Raw genomic sequence first — 25,803 nt, 5'->3', positions numbered from 1 at the left:
TTGGCCATTAGGCCTTATCACATGTATATACACTTTCACATTCATCACATTGGCCATTAGGCCTTATCACATATATATACACTTTCACATTCATCACATTGGCCATTAGTCCTTATCACATATATATACACTTTCACATTCATCACATTGGCCATTAGGCCAGTATCACATATATACATCTCATACATATTTCATATTTTTCTTGTACATCAATTTCAGCAATAGCTCATAAGCAACTCAAATAATTTCATCAAAGTTTACAACAAAATCACCTATTCACTACAAGCAGTTTTCTTTTCCTGAGCAACAGTCACTAAATTGTTTATAACTGGAGCTACAAAACTCAAAATCAATTGCCGTTAATTTTCCTGAATTTAGACTCATGTATCTTTCATCCATAAAATTTTCAGAATTTTAGGTTCGGCCAATCAATACCAGATTTTTCTTAAAGTTTCCCCTGTTTCACTGTTTGACCAATCTGACCACTCTTCACTACGAATCAAATTTTTCATTGTACAGAATTCATAATGTGTTTTATTTGATTCCATTTGAAACTAGACTCATTAAGGAGTCTAAGCATCTAAATCTTATCTCATAACCATTTTTTTACAAATTATAATGATTTTCCAAAAACAGAACAGGGGATTTCGGAGTCATTCCGACACTGTCCTGCACAACTTTAAATATCTCTTTATAGGAAATTCCTTTGCTTCCACGGTCTCTTTTATAAGAAACTAGACCAACTAAGCTTTGATTACATGTTTTATTCAGCCTATAATTCCACACCAACAATTTATAGTGATTTTCTAAAATCACATTACTGCTGCTGTCCAAGCAATTTATTACAATTTGCTCTTAACTTTCCAAGTCCAAACACTTATGAACTTACCATTTGGGCTTAAGACATATCATGGCCACATCATATCTTATCAAATCAACTCATTATGTCCTATTATGATTGAATTTACTCAACGATTAATCGCTTAAAACTTACCTCGGATGTGGTCGAACGATTTCGCGGCTATTCGATCACTTCTTCCTTCCCTTATCCAACTTGATCCTCTAGGCTCTTGAGCTTAATTAAACAAACAAATTGACTTAATCATTTGAGCATCTAAAAGAGGAATACAAGGCACTTAGCCCATATTTATACATTAGACATTAAAGTCACATACATGTGAAATCATGCATCAACTCAACATATTAACTCACATCCCTTTTAGTCGATTTTCCTAACCAAGATAAAGGCATCAATATGCTTGCCTCTAACCGAAAGCATGCAACACTAATCTTCTCATGTGGCCGAGTATGCATGTATATGTTGAGGCCAATTATGCTCAATACTTCCTACAAGTATGGTTACTCAGATTGATTATATCTCGTTTCATTTCAAATTCAAAACTCGGCTAATACGCATTTATACACTAGAAAGCAAATACTAACATTTTGCATTTCATCTTACTACCATGGCGAATGCTCCTTCCACACCATTTACCTTCACAAAGCATAAATTTCATCATCCAAATTACAAGCTTACAACCTCATGAAGTTTAACCTCATAGTATCTATCAAACTCTCACTCATTAGCTTCTATCATAATCTCCAACAACACCAAATAAACATATACTTCGTGGGTCTATGGTAGAACCAAGAAAGGAACTCATAGATATTAAGATGTAAGCAACTACCATTATTTTGGTCATGATTAAACAAAGAACTCAATGTCTTACTCAAAAATACTAAAAAGAAAGTCCAAGAGCCATCAATCCACCATCACATATATCATTAGCAAGCTTCATATTTAACATGCAATGGCATTAACACAAAATCCACCTTGGCCAAATACCATCCCCATGATATAACAAAGGTTTGAACCATGGGCTAACAAGAGCATCAAGCTATCCACTAGAAACATGCATGAATCTCATGGCACAACCTCAAACATACCTTAATCTTGATGCAAGTATAGCCAAACCTCTTCCTAATCCTCTTCCAAACCAAGCATGAAGAAAATTCCTCCTTCCCTCTAGTATTTTCGGTCAAGAGAGAATGAAAATGGATGAACAATTTTTTTCTTTTCTCTTCCTCAATGCACGCAAAGGGGGGTTCACTCACACATTTTTTTTTTCTTTCTTTATTACCCATACTTATTTGTTTATTGTTTCTCCCTAATGCACTAACAAAACATGTTTCATGACATGTTTAGCCCATACTCCCTTGTCATGGCCGGCCACCTTCTATAAAAAGAGGGATATTTGACATGCAAGGCCATTGTTTTGCATGCATGCTTTAATTAGTCATCACACATTTCCCCATCATACTTTCAAAGTTTTCTACTAGGTCCTTTCTAGTGAAATTCACATTTATAACTCTAAATCAAACATCAAAAATGTCACACACGAATTAACACATATCATAAGCATCAAAATGAGCATTAAATTATTTTTATGCCTCGGTTTTGTGGTCCCGAAACCACATTCCGACTAGGGTCAATTTTGGGCTGTCACAACTCTCCCCCACTTAAGAAATTTTCGTCCCCGAAAATCTTACCGACGCATGGTTTAGGATAACGTCCTCTTATTGAATTACATCCATATGAACATTTCCTCATCGATAGCAATTGTAATTCATTACTGATTTCGCATCGATCAAAAAAAATCTTTTTCTTATCTTAAAACAAACACATGAACATTTCTACAAGTATGCACATATATCTCATTCTCTTGATTTCATAAGCAATAATCACTTAATTTAATTCACAAATGCATTTCAAACACATATCAAGCACATACTAACATGTATAATTCACATCATCAACCCACATATTTGTAACCCACATTTTCATCCATGTATAAGTCAGTAACTCGGCGAAATTACACATATACTCAAACATCCCAATAAATATCCTTTATAACTCCATCGTATCTCAATATTCAACTTCCACACACTGAACATTTAATTCATTCAGCACATACGAACATACCTCATTGCTGGAATTTTTGCAAGCGTATTAACTGAAATTTTACAGAAGATTGCTCATCTGCGAATCACGTACCTTCTGGATTTAACCGGATATAGCGACTCGCCGATTGTCTTCGGACATAGTCCGGTTATAGTGATTCGCACAATTGCCTTCGAATTAGCCCGGATTTAGTCACTTAGCACAAAAGCCTTCGAGACTTAGCCGGATACCATTCAATAACCAAGCACATATATCAACAAATCAATACACATTCTTATTACATTCTCATTACCAAAGCTCAAACACAAGACACTTATCATATTTACAATTTCGCTCAATAGCCACACACCAAGAGCATGATTTCGATTTGCTTAAAACATGATCTAATCAAATCATAATTTAAGCTCTATTTACTCAAAACTTACTTCACATTACCAACCCTTATGTTCATACACAAAAGATCAACTTAGCCAAGGGCCGGTAGCTCGCTTATCAACTGAGCGACTACTTACTTGTAAGGGCTCAACTAATTCAAGCACATATAGTTTTACAATGCCATATCCTAGATATGGTCTTACATATTCTCATATATTGAGCCGATGCCATGTCCTGCATGGTCTTACACATTATCTCAAATCAATGCCTTCGCCCTGCAGACGAGGTCTTACATGAATTCCACTTCACACACTTAGTGCCCATCGACCGATCTCGCACTCATAGTGCTCGGTTAAAGGGATTTACACACACAGTGCCTCTAATCATTCACACACATAGTGCTCTTATTCATTCGTTATTACACATTGAAATGACTTACCCAAGTCTATAAACATCACGTATGTACACTTTTAAACATATCGTCTCATATAAATTTGAATTGTGATAGTAATGAACACTTAAACTTTGCTCAATTTACCAAGACGAAGCCTACTAGGCACGGCGTCTTAATACACGCCACCAGATGATTGCTCTTCGGGACCTAGCCGGATACATCACTAGCACGAATGCTCTTGAACTTAGTCCGGATACATCACTAGCACGAATGCTCTTGAACTTAGTCCGGATACATCACTAGCACGTAATGCTCTTGAATTTAGCCCGGATATATCATTAGCACGTAATGCTCTTGAATTTAGCCAGATATAACCACAAGCACAATTGCCTTGGTCTTAACCCGGTATAACAACTCACACAAATGCCTTGGTCTTAGCTCGGATATATTCACTAGCATAAATGCCTTCGGACTTAGCCCGTATCATTCAAATGCTCATGTACACATATATCAATAATCACGCCACATCCATATTTCATTCTCAATTCTCATGTACATATACACATATAGCAATACACATTAGTATATCATTTACATTACTTGAATACAAACACAACATGCTTATCGACCATTCAACTTCCAACTCCATAGCCACATACAAAATCACATATACCCTTAATTCAATCCAAATCGAAATTCAAATATGAGTACATGATACGCACTGATCAACTTAATAGTTTAGGCATATCTAAGTGAAGTTATATCGCAAATTCTCATAGTCGAAGCTTGCTACAGCTCGATCGAGATCAAGATTCATTACAATACAAAGAACCACCTTTTACTAGTCAAAAATCATCACACTATCATTTTATCACTTTATGGCATGTATAAATAGATTCACGCGTGCTACGTTAGTCCTAGAATCGACTAAACCGTAGCTCGATACCAATAAAATTGTAACACCCGCACCGAGACCGTTATCGAGTCGAACACGAGGTGCTAACCGACTAATTCATTTACTCGCAATCCAATTAAAAATTTTTCCAGACGACTGGCTAACTGCGTCACTGTCACCTTAAAAATCATAACTTGAGTTCCACAACTCGAAAATCAGATTCGTAATTTTTCCCTGAAACTAGACTCATATGTCCATCTACATATTTTTTCTTAGAATTTTTTGTTGGGCCAATTAGTACAGTTTATTAGTTAAAGTCTCCCCTATTCCAGGGTTCGACTACACTGACCTTCATGAATTACGAATGGGATATCTCCATGTACACGGCTTAAATACTGATGCCATTTGTTTCTATAGAAACTAGACTCAAAGAGAAATCTATACATATATGGCTTGACTCCTAATTATCTCTGGTTAATTTACAATGAATTTCCAAAGTCGGAATAGGGATTCCAGAAACCGTTCTGGCCCTGTTTCATAAAAACCTAAATATCTCTTAACATACAACTTATATGACCGTTTCATTTCTTCCATATGAAAGTAGATTCATCAAGGCTCATTTACGTAATTTATTCACTATTTAATTCCATCTCTACTATTTTTAGTGATTTTTCACATCTACATCACTGCTGCTGCCAGCATCTATTTTTAGGGTAGACTTTATCTAACACATAGTTTCTATGACTCAACTAACCCTCTTGCATATATAGTCCAAAATATAATCAAGATGAACCATTCTAATGGCTGATCATTGCCAAACATTTCCATGCCTCTTAATGAGCATATACATATCGAATGATTATAACATTATGCTCAAAACATTTATAAGCCATTTTCGCATGGCTATCCAAAATTATACAAATCCAAAGGGTCCATGACCCACAACAAAAGGGGTAGTCCTATACATTGACCAAAATATCCTCTCACTACTAGTCTATTCCATACATGCCATAAGATATTCCAAAACGTAGCAGTACCAAACGGTGGGTAGTGATAGTGTGACTAGTTGCTGACGATCCCCGAGCCTGTAGCTTCCAATGAGATCTATAAAACAGAGGAAACAAAGTAAACAGAGTAAGCATTACAATGCTTAGTAAGTTTTAAGCAGTGTCAATAGATAACAACCAAATCATAACATAGTTGTTCGTATTTTTATTTCACTCTTCCTTCGGGCATACTATCCCCTTTTCCGAATATGCACATCTCATCATATACAATAGGCAGATAAACTCTCACATAAAAGTGAGCTCATGTGACATAGATATATCGTATGATTTCACATAACCTCTCACACTAAACCGATGTCACATAATCATAGGAATAGTCCCATAGATTGCTCTCGTGTGCATCATATATAAACTTGGAGTACATACCTGTTTAACCTTTCGCATTGCATATATTTATAAGCAATTCTTATTACGAAGTCTTACCCGAACATAATCTCCACACGTAGTCATCGGGTCTTACCCGGACATAATCTCCACACGTAGTCATCGGGTCTTACCCGGACATAATCTCCACACGTAGTCATCGGGTCTCACCCGGAACATATTTCCAAGTTTCATGTACATTTAATCACATGTTACAACATTCACATTAGCCATTCGGCTTTACCACACATACATATCACACATATATTTCACATTAGCCATTCGGCTTTACCACATATACATATCACACATATATTTCACATTCATCACATCGGCCATTAGGCCTTATCACATATATATACACCTTCACATTCATCACATCGGCCATTAGGCCTTATCACATATATACTCTTTCACATTCATCACATTGGCCATTAGGCCTTATCACATGTATATACTCTTTCACATTCATCACATTGGCCATTAGGCCTTATCACATGTATATACACTTTCACATTCATCACATTGGCCATTAGGCCTTATCACATATATATACACTTTCACATTCATCACATTGGCCATTAGGCCGTATCACATATATACATCCCATACATATTTCATATTTTTCTTGTACATCAATTTCAGCAATAGCTCATAAGCAACTCAAATAATTTCATCAAAGTTTACAACAAAATCACCTATTCACTACAAGCAGTTTTCTTTTCCTGAGCAACAGTCACTAAATTGTTTATAACTGGAGCTACAAAACTCAAAATCAATTGCCGTTAATTTTCCCGGAATTTAGACTCATGTATCTTTCATCCATAAAATTTTCATAATTTTAGGTTCGGCCAATCAATACCAGATTTTTCTTAAAGTTTCCCCTATTTCACTGTTTGACCAATCTGACCACTCTTCACTACGAATCAAATTTTTCATTGTACAGAATTCATAATGTGTTTTCTTTGATTCCATTTGAAACTAGACTCATTAAGGAGTCTAAGCATATAAATCTTATCTCATAACCATTTTTTTACAAATTATAATGATTTTCCAAAAACAGAACAGGGGATTTCGGAGTCATTCCGACACTGTCCCGCACAACTTTAAATATCTCTTTATAGGAAATTCCTTTGCTTCCACGGTCTCTTTTATAAGAAACTAGACCAACTAAGCTTTGATTACATGTTTTATTCAGCCTATAATTCCACACCAACAATTTATAGTGATTTTCTAAAATCACATTACTGCTGCTGTCCAAGCAATTTATTACAATTTGCTCTTAACTTTCCAAGTCCAAACACTTATGAACTTACCATTTGGGCTTAAGACATATCATGGCCACATCATATCTTATCAAATCAACTCATTATGTCCTATTATGATTGAATTTACTCAACGATTAATCGTTTAAAACTTACCTCGGATGTGGTCGAACGATTTCGGCGGCTATTCGATCACTTCTTCCCTTCCCTTATCCAACTTGATCCTCTAGGCTCTTGAGCTTAATTAAACAAACAAATTGACTTAATCATTTGAGCATCTAAAAGAGGAATACAAGGCACTTAGCCCATATTTATACATTAGACATTAAAGTCACATACATGTGAAATCATGCATCAACTCAACATATTAACTCACATCCCTTTTAGTCGATTTTCCTAACCAAGATAAAGGCATCAATATGCTTGCCTCTAACCGAAAGCATGCAACACTAATCTTCTCATGTGGCCGAGTATGCATGTATATGTTGAGGCCAATTATGCTCAATACTTCCTACAAGTATGGTTACTCGATTGATTATATCTCGTTTCATTTCAAATTCAAAACTAAGCTAATACGCATTTATACACTAGAAAGCAAATACTAACATTTTGCATTTCATCTTACTACCATGGCCGAATGCTCCTTCCACACCATTTACCTTCACAAAGCATAAATTTCATCATCCAAATTACAAGCTTACAACCTCATGAAGTTTAACCTCATAGTATCTATCAAACTCTCACTCATTAGCTTCTATCATAATCTCCAACAACACCAAATAAACATATACTTCGTGGGTCTATGGTAGAACCAAGAAAGGAACTCATAGATATTAAGATGTAAGCAACTACCATTATTTTGGTCATGATTAAACAAAGAACTCAATGTCTTACTCAAAATACTAAAAAGAAAGTCCAAGAGCCATCAATCCACCATCACATATATCATTAGCAAGCTTCATATTTAACATGCAATGGCATTAACACAAAATCCACCTTGGCCAAATACCATCCCCATGATATAACAAAGGTTTGAACCATGGGCTAACAAGAGCATCAAGCTATCCACTAGAAACATGCATGAATCTCATGGCACAACCTCAAACATACCTTAATCTTGATGCAAGTATAGCCAAACCTCTTCCTAATCCTCTTCCAAACCAAGCATGAAGAAAAATTCCTCCTTCCCTCTAGTATTTTCGGTCAAGAGAGAATGAAAATGGATGAACAATTTTTTCTTTTCTCTTCCTCAATGCACGACAAAGGGGGTTCACTCACACACATTTTTTTCTTTCTTTATTACCCATACTTATTTGTTTATTGTTTCTCCCTAATGCACCAACAAAACATGTTTCATGACATGTTTAGCCCATACTCCCTTGTCATGGCCGGCCACCTCCTATAAAAAGAGGGATATTTGACATGCAAGGCCATTGTTTTGCATGCATGCTTTAAGTAGTCATCACACATTTCCCCATCATACTTTCAAAGTTTTCTACTAGGTCCTTTCTAGTGAAATTCACATTTATAACTCTAAATCAAACATCAAAAATGTCACACACGAATTAACACATATCATAAGCATCAAAATGAGCATTAAATTATTTTTATGCCTCGGTTTTGTGGTCCCGAAACCACATTCCGACTAGGGTCAATTTTGGGCTGTCACACCATTAGTCATTCAACCTTGGGCTTACATTTTTTTCCTAGAAGACTTTGGTAGGTTTTCCCAAACTGGCGACTACTTCTTGATTGGTTTATCTTGGAAGCCTGTGTACTATTTAGCCAAGTTTCGTATCTACTCAAACACTATGGGATCCAAACCTTTCTTGGCGAACTCGAATTGAACATATTACGTATACCTCCTTACCTAAAGATGTAACACTCCTTACCCGAGACTGTTGCTAGAATCGAGCACGAGGCATTACTAAACTTAATCTATCACTTAAATAGTTTTAAATTGTTTATTTAAGCTTTTCGGAATGTGCTGCCATTCTCGTCAGAGTCGCCTAAAAATTCATATCTTGAGTTCAAACTCAAATTAAGATCCGTAAATTTTTCCTGAAACTAGACTCATATATCTATCTACTAATTTTTTTCATAGATTTTTGACTTGGCCAATTAGTACAATTTATTAGTTAAAGTTTCCCCTGTTTCAAAACTCGACTGCACTAACCTCTTCTTACTACGAACCATGTTTCTTCCTGTACAAAATTCGTATCACTAAGACGTTTGTTTCTCTTAAAACTAGACTCGACAAGGATTATAACCATATAAAGTACACCTTCTAATTAGGTTTTTACAATTTATGGTGAAATTCCAAAGTTAAAATAGGGGATCCAGAAATTGCTCTAACCCTATTTCACTAAAACTCAAATATATCATAAAATGTGATACCTTTACCTGTTTTGCTTATTCCATAAGAAAATAGACATAATAAGATTTAATTTCATATATTATTAATCTTCAAAATATGTTTCTAAAATTGTTTGTGATTTTTCAAAGTTACGTCATTTCTGTTACTTGAATCTGTTTTTAGGTTACTTTCACATTTTTCATAATTTTCATGTGATAATCACCATTCAATCATACATATTAATAAACATGCATATCATCGGCCATTTTTATTAGCTAATCACTAGCAAGTATTTACACATCCTTCATTGTTCATATTATACCAAAAGTAGCTAAGTTTCTATACATGCCATACACAAAACAAAACGTCTAATTATACCGAGTTATTTCTTTGATAGTGTGATCGGCCTCCGACGTTTCCTTCGATCCCCGAGTGGCTAGATAAGTACTATAAGAAGAAGAAAATAAAGAGATTAAGCACTAGGCTTAGTAAGCTTACAAGCAAATAAATCACAACATTCAACATAATGGATAATTATGCATAATATCATCTAACATCATAAATTTCTTTACTTCTCAATTTCTATCTTCTTCTTTATTCCCTTACCTTCTTTCTTACCTGACCTTTCGTTTTTCATAAATATAATCTACTTTTCCTTTGCTGTTAATTCACTGTAATTTAACTCAGATCCCGACCCGTTGAACCACTCGGAATACTAAGGATACTAGGTCGCTTCTGCTATCAATATCTCGCCAATGCCATGTCTTTGACATGGACTTACATGAATTATTCCTGTCTCCAATGCCATATATAATATGGACTTACATGGCTCAATCTCGTCTCCAAAGCCATATTTCTAATATGGACTTACATGGCTCATTTCGTTCATCTCGTCAACCCTAATATCCTAACATTCCTAGGGTTCAACCGGGCTTTCTAACACTTTTCCTCTGTCACTTCACCTTAAATTCGACTTTAAATATTTTCATAACATAAATATATAAATGCTGAAATTGACAATAATAATGTAAAATAAAAGAATATTGCATTTATTTATGTAAACTTACCTCGATACAAAATGTGACTAAACTTTATAATTTAGTCCTTTACTTTTCTTTTCCCGATCTACTCCTCGAATTTCGCTCTTCTTGATCTATAATAGCAAATTTAGCTTATTTAATATCAACATTTATCAAAACAACCCTTTACTCAAACTTTGGAAAAATTACATTTTGCCCCTAAACTTTCACATATTTGCACTTTTTCCCCAAGGCTCAGAATTAAACTTCATCCTATTTTCTTATGTTTTATGACATGCTGATCATTTTTCCCTTCTATGAGAACATCAAATTCACACACTAACATGTACTTATGACTACTAGGTATTTTTACCGATTAAGCCTTTTTACTCGTTTTCACTTAAAACCAAGTAGCACAAGTTGTCTAACATAATTTAAAACCTCATATTCCATCATAAAACATCAAAATACACAAATTTCACCTATGGATATTTTTCCAAATTTGATTCCTAACTTAAATTATTGCTAGCATAAGCTTTATCGAGCTACCGGGACTTCAAAACGTAAAGATCATTAAAAACGGGGCTTGGAATAACTTACTATGAAGATTGAAAGTTGAAGAAACCCCAGCTATGGAGAGAGGTAAGGTTCGGCTGGTAACTTGAAGAAGATGATACAATTTTATCATCTTTTTACCTTTTTATTAATGTTAATAACCAAATGACCAAAATGCCCCTCCTTACTAAACTTTCAAAAATTCCTTCCATGTCCTAATTTTTTCCATGAACTTAAAATTGGTCAAATTACCATTTAAGATCTCCTAATTAATATTCCAAAATAATTTCATACTAAAAACTTCTTAGAATGCAAGTTTTGCAAATTATTCAATTTAGTCCCTAACCTCAACTTAAGCACTTTATGCATAGAATTTTATCACGAAATTTTCGCACAATCATGTAATCATACCATGAACCTCAAAATAATAATAAAATAAATTTTTCTACCCGGAATTTGTGGTTTCGCAACCACTGTTCCGTTTAGGCCCTATTTCGGAATGTTACATTTCTCCCCCCTTTAGGGATTTTCGTTCCGAAAATCTTACATGTGAAGAGTTATGGGTACTGTTTTCGCATAGCCTCTTCAGGTTCCCATGTAGCCTCGTCTACCCCATGTCTATTCCATAGTACTTTTACAAGTACAATACTTTTGTTCCTTAATTGTTTTACCTCTCGAGCTAGAATCTTTACCGGTTCTTCACCGTAAGTCATGTCTGGCTGAATCTCAACCTCTGTCTGAGAAATCACATGTGACGGATCTGAACGATAACGACGTAGCATAGACACATGAAATACATTATGAATCTTCTCTAACTCAATCGGCAAAGCTAACCGATATGCTAATGGTCCGACTCTCTCAATCACTTCAAACGGTCCAATAAAACGTGGACTTAGTTTGCCTTTCTTGCCAAATCTGAGAACTTTCTTCCACGGGATACTTTCAAAAAACTTTGTCACCAACTTGATATTCGATCTCTTTTCTTTTAAATCGCATACGACATCCACCGTCTCGTCGCTTTTAAACAATTTCGATAACTTTCACTTTTCTTCTTTCTTTAACTAGATCAACCCCAGAATCTGGCTTTCTTTAAGCTCTTTCCAATATAAAGGTGTGCGGCATTTACGTCCATACAAAGCTTCATAAGGTGCCATCTTCAAACTTGACTGATAACTATTATTGTAGGCAAACTCTACCAATGGTAAGAATTTTTCCCAACTACCTTGAAATTCTAATACACAACATCTAAGCATATCTTCAAGTACCTGAATAACTCTCTCTAACTAACCATCGGTCTGAGGGTTAAAAGCCGTACTAAAACTCAACTTCGTACCTAAAGCCTCTTGTAACTTCTTCCAGAACCGTGAAGTAAATCTTGGATCTCTGTCTGAAATGATCGATAATGGCACTCCATGTAGTCTAACTATCTCGAAATGTATAACTCGGCCAACTTGTCAAGTGAATAATCCATACGGATTGGGATAAAATGAGCCGACTTAGTTAGCTTATCAATCACAACCCATACTGCATCTTTCTTTTTCAGTGTTAACGGCAATCCTGTCACAAAATCCATAGTAACTTTGTCCTATTTCCATTCCGGAACTAGCATAGGTTGCAATATTCCTGAGGGTACCTGATGTTCGACCTTTACCTGTTGACAAATCAAGCATCTAGAAGCAAACTCTGGAATATCTCTTTTCATTCCTACCCACCAATACAATTTCTTCAAATCATTATACATTTTTGTACTGCCTGGATGAATAGATAAAGAACTGCTATGTGCTTCCTGTAAAATCTTCCGAATAAGCTCATCATTCTTTGGTACACAAATTCTGTCTCTAAACATCAAACAACCATCAGAACCAATCCAGAAATCTGATTCTATGCCTGACTTACATTGAACTCTTTTAGCTTGTAACTTATTATCATCTTTCTGAGGTTCACAAATCTCTTCAAGAAATACCGGTTTAGCTCTAAATTTAGCTAAAATAGAACCATCATCTGACATGGCTAAATTGGTATTCAAAGCTCGCAATGTAAATAAAAGTTTCCTGCTTAAAGCGTCAGCAACTACATTTGCCTTACCTGGGTGATAATCAATCACTAACGCATAATCTTTAAGCAATTCCAACCATTTTCTTTGCCTCAAATTCAAATCTTTTTGAGTCATCAAGTATTTCAAGCTTTTATGATCGGTAAATATTCGACACCTTTCACCATACAAATAATGTCTCCAAATCTTCAATGCAAATACAATAGCAGCTAGCTCTAAATCATGTGTCGGATAATTTTTCTCATGTGGCTTCAATTGTCTAGAGGCATAAGCAATTACCTTTCCTTCCTGCATGAGTACATAACCGAGCCCATTCAAGGATGCATCACTGTAAATCACAAATTCTTTACCCGATTTCGGCTGTACTAAAATAGGAGCTTCCGTCAACAATGCCTTTAACTTGTCAAAACTTTGTTGGAACTTCTCAGTCCATTCAAACTTTACATCCTTCCGTGGCAGTCTCATCAACGGGGTAGCTATCATGGAAAATCCCTCCACAAATCGTCTATAATATCAAGCAAGACCAAGAAAACTTCTAACTTCTGATATATTTCTAGGAGGCTTCCAATCAACAATGGCTGAAATCTTACTCGTATCAACCTTAATACCTTCACCTGAGACAATATGTCCAAGAAAACTAACTTCTTGTAACCAGAACTCACTTTTGCTCTTGGCATACAACTGATTATCTCTCAGAATTTGTAAAACTGTTCTCAAATGCTCTGCATGCTCAGTCTCATCATGAGAATAAATCAAAATATCATCAATAAACACAACTACAAACTTATCTAAGTATGGTCTAAAAATTCGATTCATTAAGTCCATGAAAATGGCAGGACCATTACTCAAGCCAAATGGCATCACAAGGAACTCATAATGACCATACCTAGTCCAGAAAGCAGTCTTCAGGACATCTGACTCTTTAACTCGCAACTGATAGTATCCAGATCTCAAATCTATCTTGGAAAACACAGTAGCTCCCTTCAATTGATCAAACAAATCATCAATTCTAGGCAATGGATACTTGTTCTTTACTGTTACCTTGTTAAGTTGCCAATAATCTATGCACAATCTCATCGATCCGTCTTTTTTTTTTCACAAATAGCACTAGTGCACCCCATGGTGAACTACTGGGTCTTACAAAGCCTTTATCTATTAATTCCTGCAACTGAGCTTTCAATTCTTTCAATTCCAATAGAGTCATTCTATAAGGAGCAATAGAAATGGGTGTGGTACCTAGAATCAACTCAATACCAAACTTAACTTCTCTAACAGGAGGCAAACCTAGTAGTTATTCCGGAAACACATCGAGAAACTCACATACCACAGGCACTGATTCAATTTTCAATTCTGGATCTTTAGTGTTCAACACAAAAGCAAGATAAGCTTCATACCCTTTTCTCAAGTATTTTTGAGCAGACATAACAGAAATTATGGGAAATGAACTATCTGACTCTTCTGAATTAACCCGAAGAATTTCACCATTTTCACACTTCAACTCAATGAATTTCTTTCCACAATTCACTATCACATCATGTGTAGTCAACCAATCCATACCAAGAATCACATCAAACTCATCAAATGGCAATAGCATGAGATCGGTCGGAAAACAGTAGCCTCTATCATTAAAGGACAATTTCTACATACTTTATCTACTAATACATGCTAGCCTAATGGATTCGATACTTTAATCACAAATTCTATAGATTCTATAGGCATACTTATACTAGGCATCAATTTCATACAAACATAAGAATGAGTCGAACCCGGATCAATCAGAGCAATGACATTAATATCATGTAGAGAAAATGTACCCGTAATCACATCGGGGGAGGATGCCTCTTCGCGTGCACAAATAGCATAAGTCCTTGCAGGGGCTCTAACATCTGGTCTCACAGCCGAATCTCTAGAGGTACCTCTGTTACTTGCTCCTACTCCCGGTTCCTTAGAGATCTGCCTCTAGTAGGAGCATTTCCGGATCTAGCACTCTATGTTACCTCTCGGCTAGCCACTTACGGACATTCTCGTACAAAATGATCCGAGCACCACATTTATAGCAAACATTTTGCTCGCCGGCAAGGACCATAATGAAGTCTACCACACCGTGGACACCCTGATCTACCCTGTCTGACATTACCTACACTCGTAGTCGAGATGGTTTGAGCCTTCGGATCCTTAAATCTGCTACCTCTATTCTGACTAGATTGCCCTGCCGAAAAGATAGATCTGGTAGAAAACTCTTTGGGCCTCTTGGATGTGGCCTGAAATGATCTGCTCATCTGTCTCTTTTTTGTATCTTGTGTCTCTGTCTCAACTTTGCCTTTTCTTTTTAATAGCTCCTCTACCTTATAGGCTCTCTCAACTAAAATAACGAACTCTTTTATTTCTAGGACACCCACTGACAGTCGGATATCATCATTTAACCCATCCTCAAAACTTTTACACATGATAGCCTCTATGGACACACATTCTTGAGCATATTTACTGAGTCAGACAAATTCACGCTCATAATCGGTCACCGTCATATTCCCTTGTTTCAATTCCAGGAATTCCTTTCTCTTCTGGTCAATAAACCTCTGACTGATGTACTTTTTACGAAATTCTTCCTAAAAGAAATCCCAAGTGACCCTCTCTTTCGGTACAATTGATACAAGTGTCTTCCACTAGTAGTAGGCTGAGTCTCTAAGAAGTGATACTACACATTTCATACATTCCTCGGGTGTACAAGATAATTCGTCAAAGACTCTGATAGTATTTTCTAACCAAAATTCTGCTCTTTCTGCATCATCATCTTTTGTTGCTCGGAACTCTTTTGCCCCTTGTTTCCTGATTCTATCAACTGGTGGCTTTTTTCTTACCACTGTACCTGTGACTGGGGAAGCTTGAGCTACATGGGTAGCCTGAGAATCATGAGGGCGTGGAGGTCTAACTGCAGGATTCGTACGAACGAACTCGGCAAACAAATCATTCAAAGCTCAGAAGAGAGCTTCTCGAGTCACTCCTCCCTGATCAACTATTACTGGCCTATTCTCAGATGGTGCTGCCCCTTCTGTGGAAGCAGGCGCATTACTTTCTACATCATCATCACCAGCTCACCCGGGATCCATTACTATAAAACGAAATATTTAAAAAAAATCGCCAGGAGTCGTCACACTATCAAAATACAAGTATGGCATGTATAGCTAGACTTTTTCTCAAACTAACTGTTTTGAGAACTGACTAAACCTGCTCTGATACCAATAAATGTAACACTCCTTACTCGAGACTGTTGCCAGAATCGAGCACGAGGCATTACTAAACTTAATCTATCACTTAAATAGTTTTAAATTGTTTATTTAAGCTTTTCGAATGTCTGCCATTCTGCGTCAGTAGTCGCCTAAAATTCATATCTTGAGTTCAAACTCAAATTCAAATCCGTAATTTTTCCTGAAACTACACTCATATATCTATCTACTAATTGTTTTCATAGATTTTGACTTGGCCAATTAGTACAGTTTATTAGTTAAAGTTTCCCTATTTCAAAACTCGATTGCACTAACCTCTTCTTACTACGAACCATGTTTCTTCCTGTACAAAATTCATATCACTAAGCCGTTTGTTTCTATTAAAACTAAACTCAACAAGGATTATAACCATATAAATTAAACCTTCTAATTAGTTTTTACAATTTATGGTGAATTTCAAAGTTGAAACAGGGATCCGAAATCGCCTCGACCTGTTTCACTAAAACTCGATATATCATAAAATATAATACCTTTACTGCTTTTGCTTATTCCATAAGAAAATAGACATAATAATATTTAATTTCATATATTATTCATCTACAAACTATGTTTCTACAATTGTTAGTGATTTTTCAAAGTTCCATCATTTCTGTTACTTGAATCTGTTTTTAGGTTACTTTCACATTTTTCATAATTTTCACGTGATAATCACCATTCAATCATACATATTAATAAACATGCATATCATCAGCCATTTTTATTAGCTAATCACTAGCAAGTATTTACACATCCTTCGTTGTTCATATTATACCAAAAGTAGCTAAGTTTCTATACATGCCATACACAAAACAAAACGTCTAATTATACCGAGTTATTTATTTGATAGTGTGATCGGCCTCCGACGCTTCCTTCGATCCCGAGTGGCTAGATAAGTACTATAAGAAGAAGAAAATAAAGAGATTAAGCACTAGGCTTAGTAAGCTTACAAGCAAATAAATCACAACATTCAACATAATGGATAATTATGCATAATATCATCTAACATCATAAATTTCTTTACTTCTCAATTTCTATCTTCTTCTTTATTCCCTTACCTTCTTTCTTACCCGACCTTTCGCTTTTCATAAATATAATCTACTTTTCCTTTGCTGTTAATTCACTATAATTTAACTCAGATCCCGACCCATTGAACCACTCGAATACTAAGGATACTAGGTCGTTCTCGCCTATCAATATCTCGCCAATGCCATGTCTTTGACATGGACTTACATGAATTATTCCTGTCTCCAATGCCATATATAATATGGACTTACATGGCTCAATCCTCTCCAAAGCCATATTTCTAATATGGACTTACATGGCTCATTTCGTCTGTCTGTCAACCTAATATCCTAACATTCCTAGGTTCAACCGGCTTTCTAACACTTTTCCTCTGTCACTTCACCTTAAATTCGACTTTAAATATTTTCATAACATAAATATATAAATGCTGAAATTGACAATAATAATTTAAAATAAAAGAATATTGCATTTATTTATCAGAACTTACCTCGATACAAAATGTGACTAAACTTTATAATTTATTCCTTTACTTTTTCTTTTCCCCGATCTACTCTCGAATTTCACTCTTCTTGATCTATAATAGCAAATTTAGCTTATTTAATATCAACATTTATCAAAACAACCCTTTACTCAAACTTTGGAAAAATTACATTTTGCCCCTAAACTTTCACATATTTGCACTTTTTCCCCAAGGCTCGTAAATTAAACTTCATCCTATTTTCTTATGTTTTATGACATGCTAATCATTTTTCCCTTCTATGAGAACATCAAATTCACACACTAACATGTACTTATGACTACTAGGTATTTTTACCGATTAAGCCTTTTTACTCGTTTTCACTTAAAACCAAGTAGCACAAGTTGTCTAACATAATTTAAAACCTCATATTCCATCATAAAACATCAAAATACACAAATTTCACCTATGGCTATTTTTCCAAATTTGATTCCTAACTTAAATTATTGCTAGCATAAGCTTTATCGAGCAACCGGGACTTCAAAAACGTAAAGATCATTAAAAACGGGGCTTGGAATAACTTACTATGAAGATTGAAAGTTGAAGAAACCCCAGCTATGGAGAGAGGTAAGGTTCGGCTGGTAACTTGAAGAAGATGATACAATTTTATCATCTTTTACCTTTTATTAATGTTAATAACCAAATGACCAAAATGCCCTCCTTACTAAACTTTCAAAATTCCTTCCATGTCCTAATTTTGTCCATGAACTTAAAATTGGTCAAATTATCATTTAAGATCTCCTAATTAATATTCCAAAATAATTTCATACTAAAAACTTCTTAGAATGAAAGTTTTGAAAATTATTCGATTTAGTCCCTAACCTCAACTTAAGCACTTTATGCATAGAATTTTATCACGAAATTTTCGCACAATCATGTAATCATACCATGAACCTCAAAATAATAATAAAATAAATTTTTCTACCCCGAATTTGTGGTTTCGCAACCACTATTCCGTTTAGGCCCTATTTCGGAATGTTACAAAAGAGTCCCTTCCTCTTCTCACCCTTTTAAGCTTGAGACATTTCCTTTCCACTCATGTCATCACCTTTGGTGAATTCTCTATTGGTATACTGATTTGCGGACTTTCCTAGTGCAAACCAGTGTTTACTATCCCAATGGACACCCTGTGTTTACTATCTCAATGGGCTACCCCATGTTTACTATCTCGATGGGCTATGCCGTGGTTACTGGCCCGGTGAACAACCCCGTGTTTATTGTCCTGGCGAACTACCCCGTGCTTATTGTCCCAGTAGATTACCTCGTGTTTATTGTCCTGATGGCCTATAATAGTTGCCATAGCCAAACCATGATCATACACGTTAGACCTCTTTTGAGGTGAGAACTTTATCTTCACCACAGTGTTGCCCTATAGAGCATACGGACCGCCGTTGCAATTGTAACACCCCTAACCCGTATCCGTCAGCAGAATAAGATTTTAGAGCATTACCAAACTTATCAATTAAATAATTATACAATTCTAATACCCAAAAAAACATCATTCAAATACAATCATATAGTCCTTAATACGAGCCTTCGAGGCCAAAAACAAGTATTAGAAGTGGTTCGAGACTAAACTGAGAACTCAGGGAAGTTTTGGAAAAACATAGAAATTTTTCAAAGTACAGGGGACACACGCCTGTGTGGTACATGATGTGTGAACATTCGAAATGGGATCACATGGTCGTGTCTCGGCTCGTATCCTACCCCGTGGAACTCTCTGACTTGGGTCACACAGCCAACCACATGCCCGTGTGAATAGCTGGTGTACTATTCAAAATGGCCTCACACACCCGTGTGCTAGGCCGTGTGAAAACTGGAGGGTATATTGACTTATGCCACACGGCCAAGTCACATGCCCGTGTGCTGGGCCGTGTGGAGCTACTAACTTGGTTTCTAATTAAGTACAAGGCGACACACGTCTGTGTCACCTAACTGTGTGTCACACACAGCTGAGACACACACCCATGTCTCTGCCCATGTGGACAAAAATAGACAATTTTTCAAGCCATCATTCTCACCCAAACTTGCATTCACCTCCTTATACCAAATAGCATATAAACATATCATTAATAGGCATTCAAACCAATCTCAACCAAGCCCAAATCATGATATTCCAATACCAACTATCATAATGTTCATAACATCATAATTTGCCAATTCAAAACATACCAATATATCCTTCAAGAATTCACTTAATTGGTCACTTTCAAATATGCATTATTTTTCCTAATACTTAGCATGCTAATTCATTCTTAATTTCTACCATTTGCTACCTTCATTACCAACTCTTAATAGGGCATTCACAAGGCAAATATAAATAGCATAACAAAAGACCATTTACACATATATACATAACCAAGTATACCAAAATGAGCCAAATCACATGGCTATACACATATCCAAAACATACATCATTTACAAGCCAAATCAGTTGGCTAAATACGTTACCGGCATATAGACCATATTAACTGCAACACCTATACATGCCATATAACCAAGTACATGAGTTCAAAAGTACCAAAACGACGGTTGGATGAGATCTCCGACAACTCCCAATCCGAGTGAGCTTTGTAATCACTATAAAACACGAAAAAGTAAATAAAGTAAGCTATAAAGCTTAGTAAGCTCATATGGTAAATAAATATAACTTACTAGTCATTCACAATTTAAGTAATATAAACATAATATACTACAAATCCATTTAATCACAAGGCTAACATATATTCATTCACATAGTTAGTCATAAAACTCACAAATTTCATGGTTTCAATGCTTATATGATTTATGTACATACCTGTACTGATACATATCAATCTATTACCCTTTCATATCCTCAATATACCCATTGAACCATTTGGAATAATATTGGGCACTCGAGAATCTCGCACCTAAGTGCTAATACATGGTCGAAACCATCTTAATCTCATACCTCATATGCAAATGCTCATCTCGAGCTATCACCGGTTTGCTCACTCAAGCTGACGGTCAAGACATAGCTACACAGTGCTACTCACACAAGATGACGAGTAACTACAACACATGTCGAAAAACTCAGCTACTGGTAGAACCTACGGACCAACACCCAAACCATAATAACCCCTAATGACATGTCATTTGTATCCTAACAATTCCTAAGGTTCAACCGAGATTTCACACATCACCAAACCTTTGTCGAATATTTCCATGAAGTCATATTTATCAATAATAAAATTATAAAGCATATAAAGCACAATTATGTTAATGCTTATTAACATACAAACTTACCTCGATCACAAAAACGACGGAATAGGATCGACTAATCCAATACTTTATTTTCCCCCGATCTAGATCCGTAAGTTGCTTTTCTTGATCTATATAATCAAATTTAACTCATTCAAAATACATTCTATTCAATTTAATCCAAAATTCATATTATGGAAAATTTACACTCTTACCCCTAAACTTTAAACTTCTTTACAATTTTGTCCCTAGCTCACAAAACACAAATTCATGCAGTTTAACCTACAGCCATGCTAGCTGAATTTCACCTATACTCATAGCAACCCACACATTTCATTATTTTAGACTTTTATCACACAGTTTATCATATTTCACAATTTAATCCTTAATTTGCAATTTCATTAAAAATCACTTAACATATGTTGTTTATCTAACAACAACCATTCATTATCTACCATTAAACTTCAAAACACATACACATTAATCAATGGTAAAACCCTAGAATTTAATATCTTTGCAAATTAGTCCCTAGGCTAGCTAGATTAAGCTACAACGATTCTGAAAACATAGAAATCATTAAAAACGAGACAAAAAATCACTCACCAATTAAGCCTCAAAGTAACCGAACTCTAGTTGAACAAAAATGGCTTCTTTCTCTTGGGTATTCTGTTGAAGATGATGAATAAAAAGATGATACTTGGTTTTGTTTCATTTATTTAATCTTTATTAATTAATTTACTTATATAACCTTTTAAAATATTACAAGTTTCAAATAAACCAATCTCATAAATGTCTACTGACACAATAAAGGTCTAATTACCACTTAAGGACCTCCACTTTAAAGTTCTATAGCTATTAGACACCTTAGCTAATAGAACTCAACTTTTACACTTTACGCAATTTAGTCCTTTTTATCAAATTAAGCATGCAAACGATTTAATTTCTTAACAAAATTTTCATGCTAACATACTATCATGTCGTAGACCTCAAAATCATAATAAAATAAATATTTTGACCTCAATTTTTTTATCCCGAAACCACTATTCCAATTTGACAAAAATAAGCTGTTATAGCGATATTGCTCTATAGAACCTTATAACGATCAATATAGACCCATCTCATATCCACCTTGATGCTCGAGCAGTAAAGTGTCCTCCACCCTCGTGCAAGCCCTAGAGCTTCGCCCATCACAGTTTGCACACAACAACACCGTATGTCAATATCTTAATGGAATTCCACTTTCCTTTTTCTCTATTCCTCTGCCCATTCCTCCATTCACCATCCTAACCTTGTTATTCGAACACTGTAGTGTCCCCTCCATAAGGCCCAGAGCTTCGTACATCATAGGTGCAATCAATAACACTGTATGGCGATATCTAACAGAATCACCCTTTTCCAATCTTAACTTCATCTAACCATTGATAGTTTCCCTTTTATAGCATGCATATAGCAATCATGCATACAATACAAATTATCATTATGCATACATTATGTCAGGTAACGATTCTACAACTATCTACTATCAAACGATAAGTAAATGATCTATCATAATTTGATATGGAAAATAAGGCTTTCTTGATATACTTAAGGAGCTTTTTCTCAAACGAAGTAGCATTTTTTTGTAGTTTTTCGTAACTTTTAGATTTTAAGCTAATAACTATAAATGTATTGATTTTAATCATTTTGCGATCCAGTTTGGCCAATAGTGTCATTGGGGGCCCAATGTGTGGTTGAGTTGTGTGAGGACATGTTGGAGGTTGAAAATGAGTGAAAACAACACCAAATGAGAGGGTTTCACAATATCTATACCTTGGAATCGTGATACATCGAATAGGCTTGAAGATTGAAGACCACCTTCAGTGGTATCACGATATCCACCCTCAAAAAAGACTAGAAGTTCGAAACTGACAGGGGTATCGCCATATCCTTTTTTGGGTATTGCGACATCAGTATTGTGAAGGGGAGAAAATTGATAGAAAGGTTAGTCTTTGTCCACCAGATACACCAATCACACAAGGCCCATGTAGGAGCAATTTTGGCAACAAAACTTCACTAACATTCAACTTAAAACAACCAATTTTGGCTTAGGAGGAGAGACACACACATTAGCTTAGTTTTTAGCTTTAGATTCTCTAGGTTTTCTCTTAGCTTTTCTGTAACTTTTTTAGGGTTTTTAATTTCTTTTCTTCTTTCTTAGTTTTTGAGTTTGTTTTTCTGCACTTACATCTTGTTCTTAGTGTTCTTAGTATTAGTTAAGTTAGTTCTCATTGTAGCTTAGGTTTATTTGCATTTTCAATCCCAATACATTGGTTGTAAGACATTTCTAGTTTTAGTTTAATGTATTTCAGTTTCTTTTCTTTAAATTAGCTAAAGTTTTTTTTTTTTTTTTATGTTTATTGCTTTAGATTTTCTTGTTGAATGCCTTTAGTTTCATGTTCTTTAAGTTTCTTTGCATAAAAATCTAAACCTTTATATTTTTCTTAAGCTTCACTTTAATGGTTTCTTTACTTTTCATTTCCATGTCCATTATCTTTATTTTCAATAGAGTAGGTAAACCTCAAAGGGGGTGGTTGAAGACATGTGGGTAAGTTGATTTTTTTGGACAAGGGACTAAAATTGTAATAAATTGGATTAAATCTTATAGACCTAAAAACTTAAGAATTGGTGCCCCTAAGAGAATGTCTAGACATGTGAGACCAAAGGATAACCTTGTTGTGCACCAATTCATTAGGCTTGGATTAACTAGTGAAATCAAGAGATAAATCTGGTTAATTTGTTTACGTTGGTAAAATTGAGATCAAGAGATAAAATGGAGCCACTTAATAATTTAAGCGACCTAAGTCTCTTATTTGAGGACCGACAAACCACATCAAAATGAAGAAACCACCGTTAGTCCTTTATTGGTTAATTTCTTAGTTTTGTATGCTTTACAATTTGGTCTTTCAGTTATCATATTTAATTTTCTAGCAAAATTTTTTTTGTTATGATTTTTTGTATTACAAAATCATATATGTGGTCATTTATACTCTATAGTGTACGTAATTTATCAGTCAATCGCCATCTCCTTTGGGTTCGATCATTGAAATACTCTATTGTTCCATTGTAACACCACAAATATTACAATTGATCAGCACACTTACAGTAAAACTACACTTTAAATTTGTTTTATAAAATCATTTAGTTTATGCACATGCACGCACGTGGTCAGGCATTTCTCAGACCCCTCAAATTTAACATCTTTCTATAATAATCTCATCATCGGTGTAGCAATCATCGAGAAACCTTTAATGAACCTTTTGTAATATCTGGCTAATCTCGAAAAACTTCTAACCTCAGATGCATTTCTCAGAGGTTTCCAATCAACAATAGTTAAAATTTTGCTTAGATAAACTCTAATGCCCTCGGCTAATACAACATGTCCTAGAAATTCAACTTCCCGAATCCAGAATTCACAATTACTAAACTTAGCAAATAATTTCTTTTCACGCAAAGTTTGCAAAACAATTCTCAAATGCTCACCATGCTCTATCTGATCTCGTGAGTAGATCAAGATATCATCAATGAATACTATGGCGAATCTGCCTAAATACGGTCTAAAAATTCTGTTCATCAAATCCATAAATATTGTTGCACCTTTCAATTGATCAAACAAATCGTTAATACGCAGTAACGAATACTTGCTCTTGATCGTGAATTTGCTGAGTTGGTGATAATCAATACATAATTGCATAGATCCATCCTTTTTCTTAACAAATAGAAGTACACTTGAAGGTGAGAAACTGGGTGGAGCAAAACCCTTATTTGTCAACTCTTGCAACTACGCTTTCATCTCTATAGGTGCCATTCTGTAAGGAGCTATCGATATCGGAGATGTTCTCGATACTAACTCAATAGCGAACTTAACCTCTCGGATCAGTGGTAACCTAGGTAACTCTACTAGAAACACATTTGGATACTCACATACCACTGGAACCGATTCTAGCTTCAACTTAGAAACTCTAGAATCAAATATGTAAGCAAGATACGAATCATAGCCTTTTCTAACATATCTCTATACCGACATAGCTAAAATAACATTAGGTATACTACCCAAAGTATCTGACTCAATCTAAAGCTTTTCACCATTTTGACATTTTAATACAATAAGATTTTGTTTACATTTCACAATAGCATCATACAAAGTTAGCTGATCCATACCTAAAATCACGTCAAACTCATTAAATGGCAACAACATCAAATTGGTTAGAAAGTTACAACCCCGAATCATCAAGGGACAATTTTTACAAACCTTATGAACTAGCGCATACTGACCTAAGGGGTTTGTTACTTTAACCACAAATTTAGTGGATTCAACAGGTAAATTCTTGCTTGACACTAAATTCGCACATACATCTGAATGTGTTGATCTCAGATCAATTCAAGTAGTAAAATCAGTATTAAAGATAGAAAATGTACCAGTGATAACATCTGTTGT

The 25,803-nt window shown here is 35.2% G+C and overlaps 1 long non-coding RNA gene across 1 annotated transcript; it reads right to left on the bottom strand.

The window, feature by feature from the left end:
- Positions 1 to 5,437: 5,437 nt before the first annotated feature.
- On the bottom strand, positions 5,438 to 7,590 carry LOC128280642 (uncharacterized). The gene is made up of 2 exons (XR_008270738.1): positions 7,478 to 7,590; positions 5,438 to 5,730 (listed from the first exon to the last, which is right to left on the bottom strand). It is a non-coding gene; the product is annotated as an uncharacterized LOC128280642 (long non-coding RNA).
- Between the last annotated feature and the right edge of the window lie 18,213 nt (positions 7,591 to 25,803).

This window comes from Gossypium arboreum, chromosome 9, assembly GCF_025698485.1.
Source record: "Gossypium arboreum isolate Shixiya-1 chromosome 9, ASM2569848v2, whole genome shotgun sequence".
NCBI lineage: Eukaryota > Viridiplantae > Streptophyta > Magnoliopsida > Malvales > Malvaceae > Gossypium > Gossypium arboreum.
Note: the sequence above shows the minus strand (reverse complement) of the source record. Positions and strands in the feature narration are given on the sequence as shown.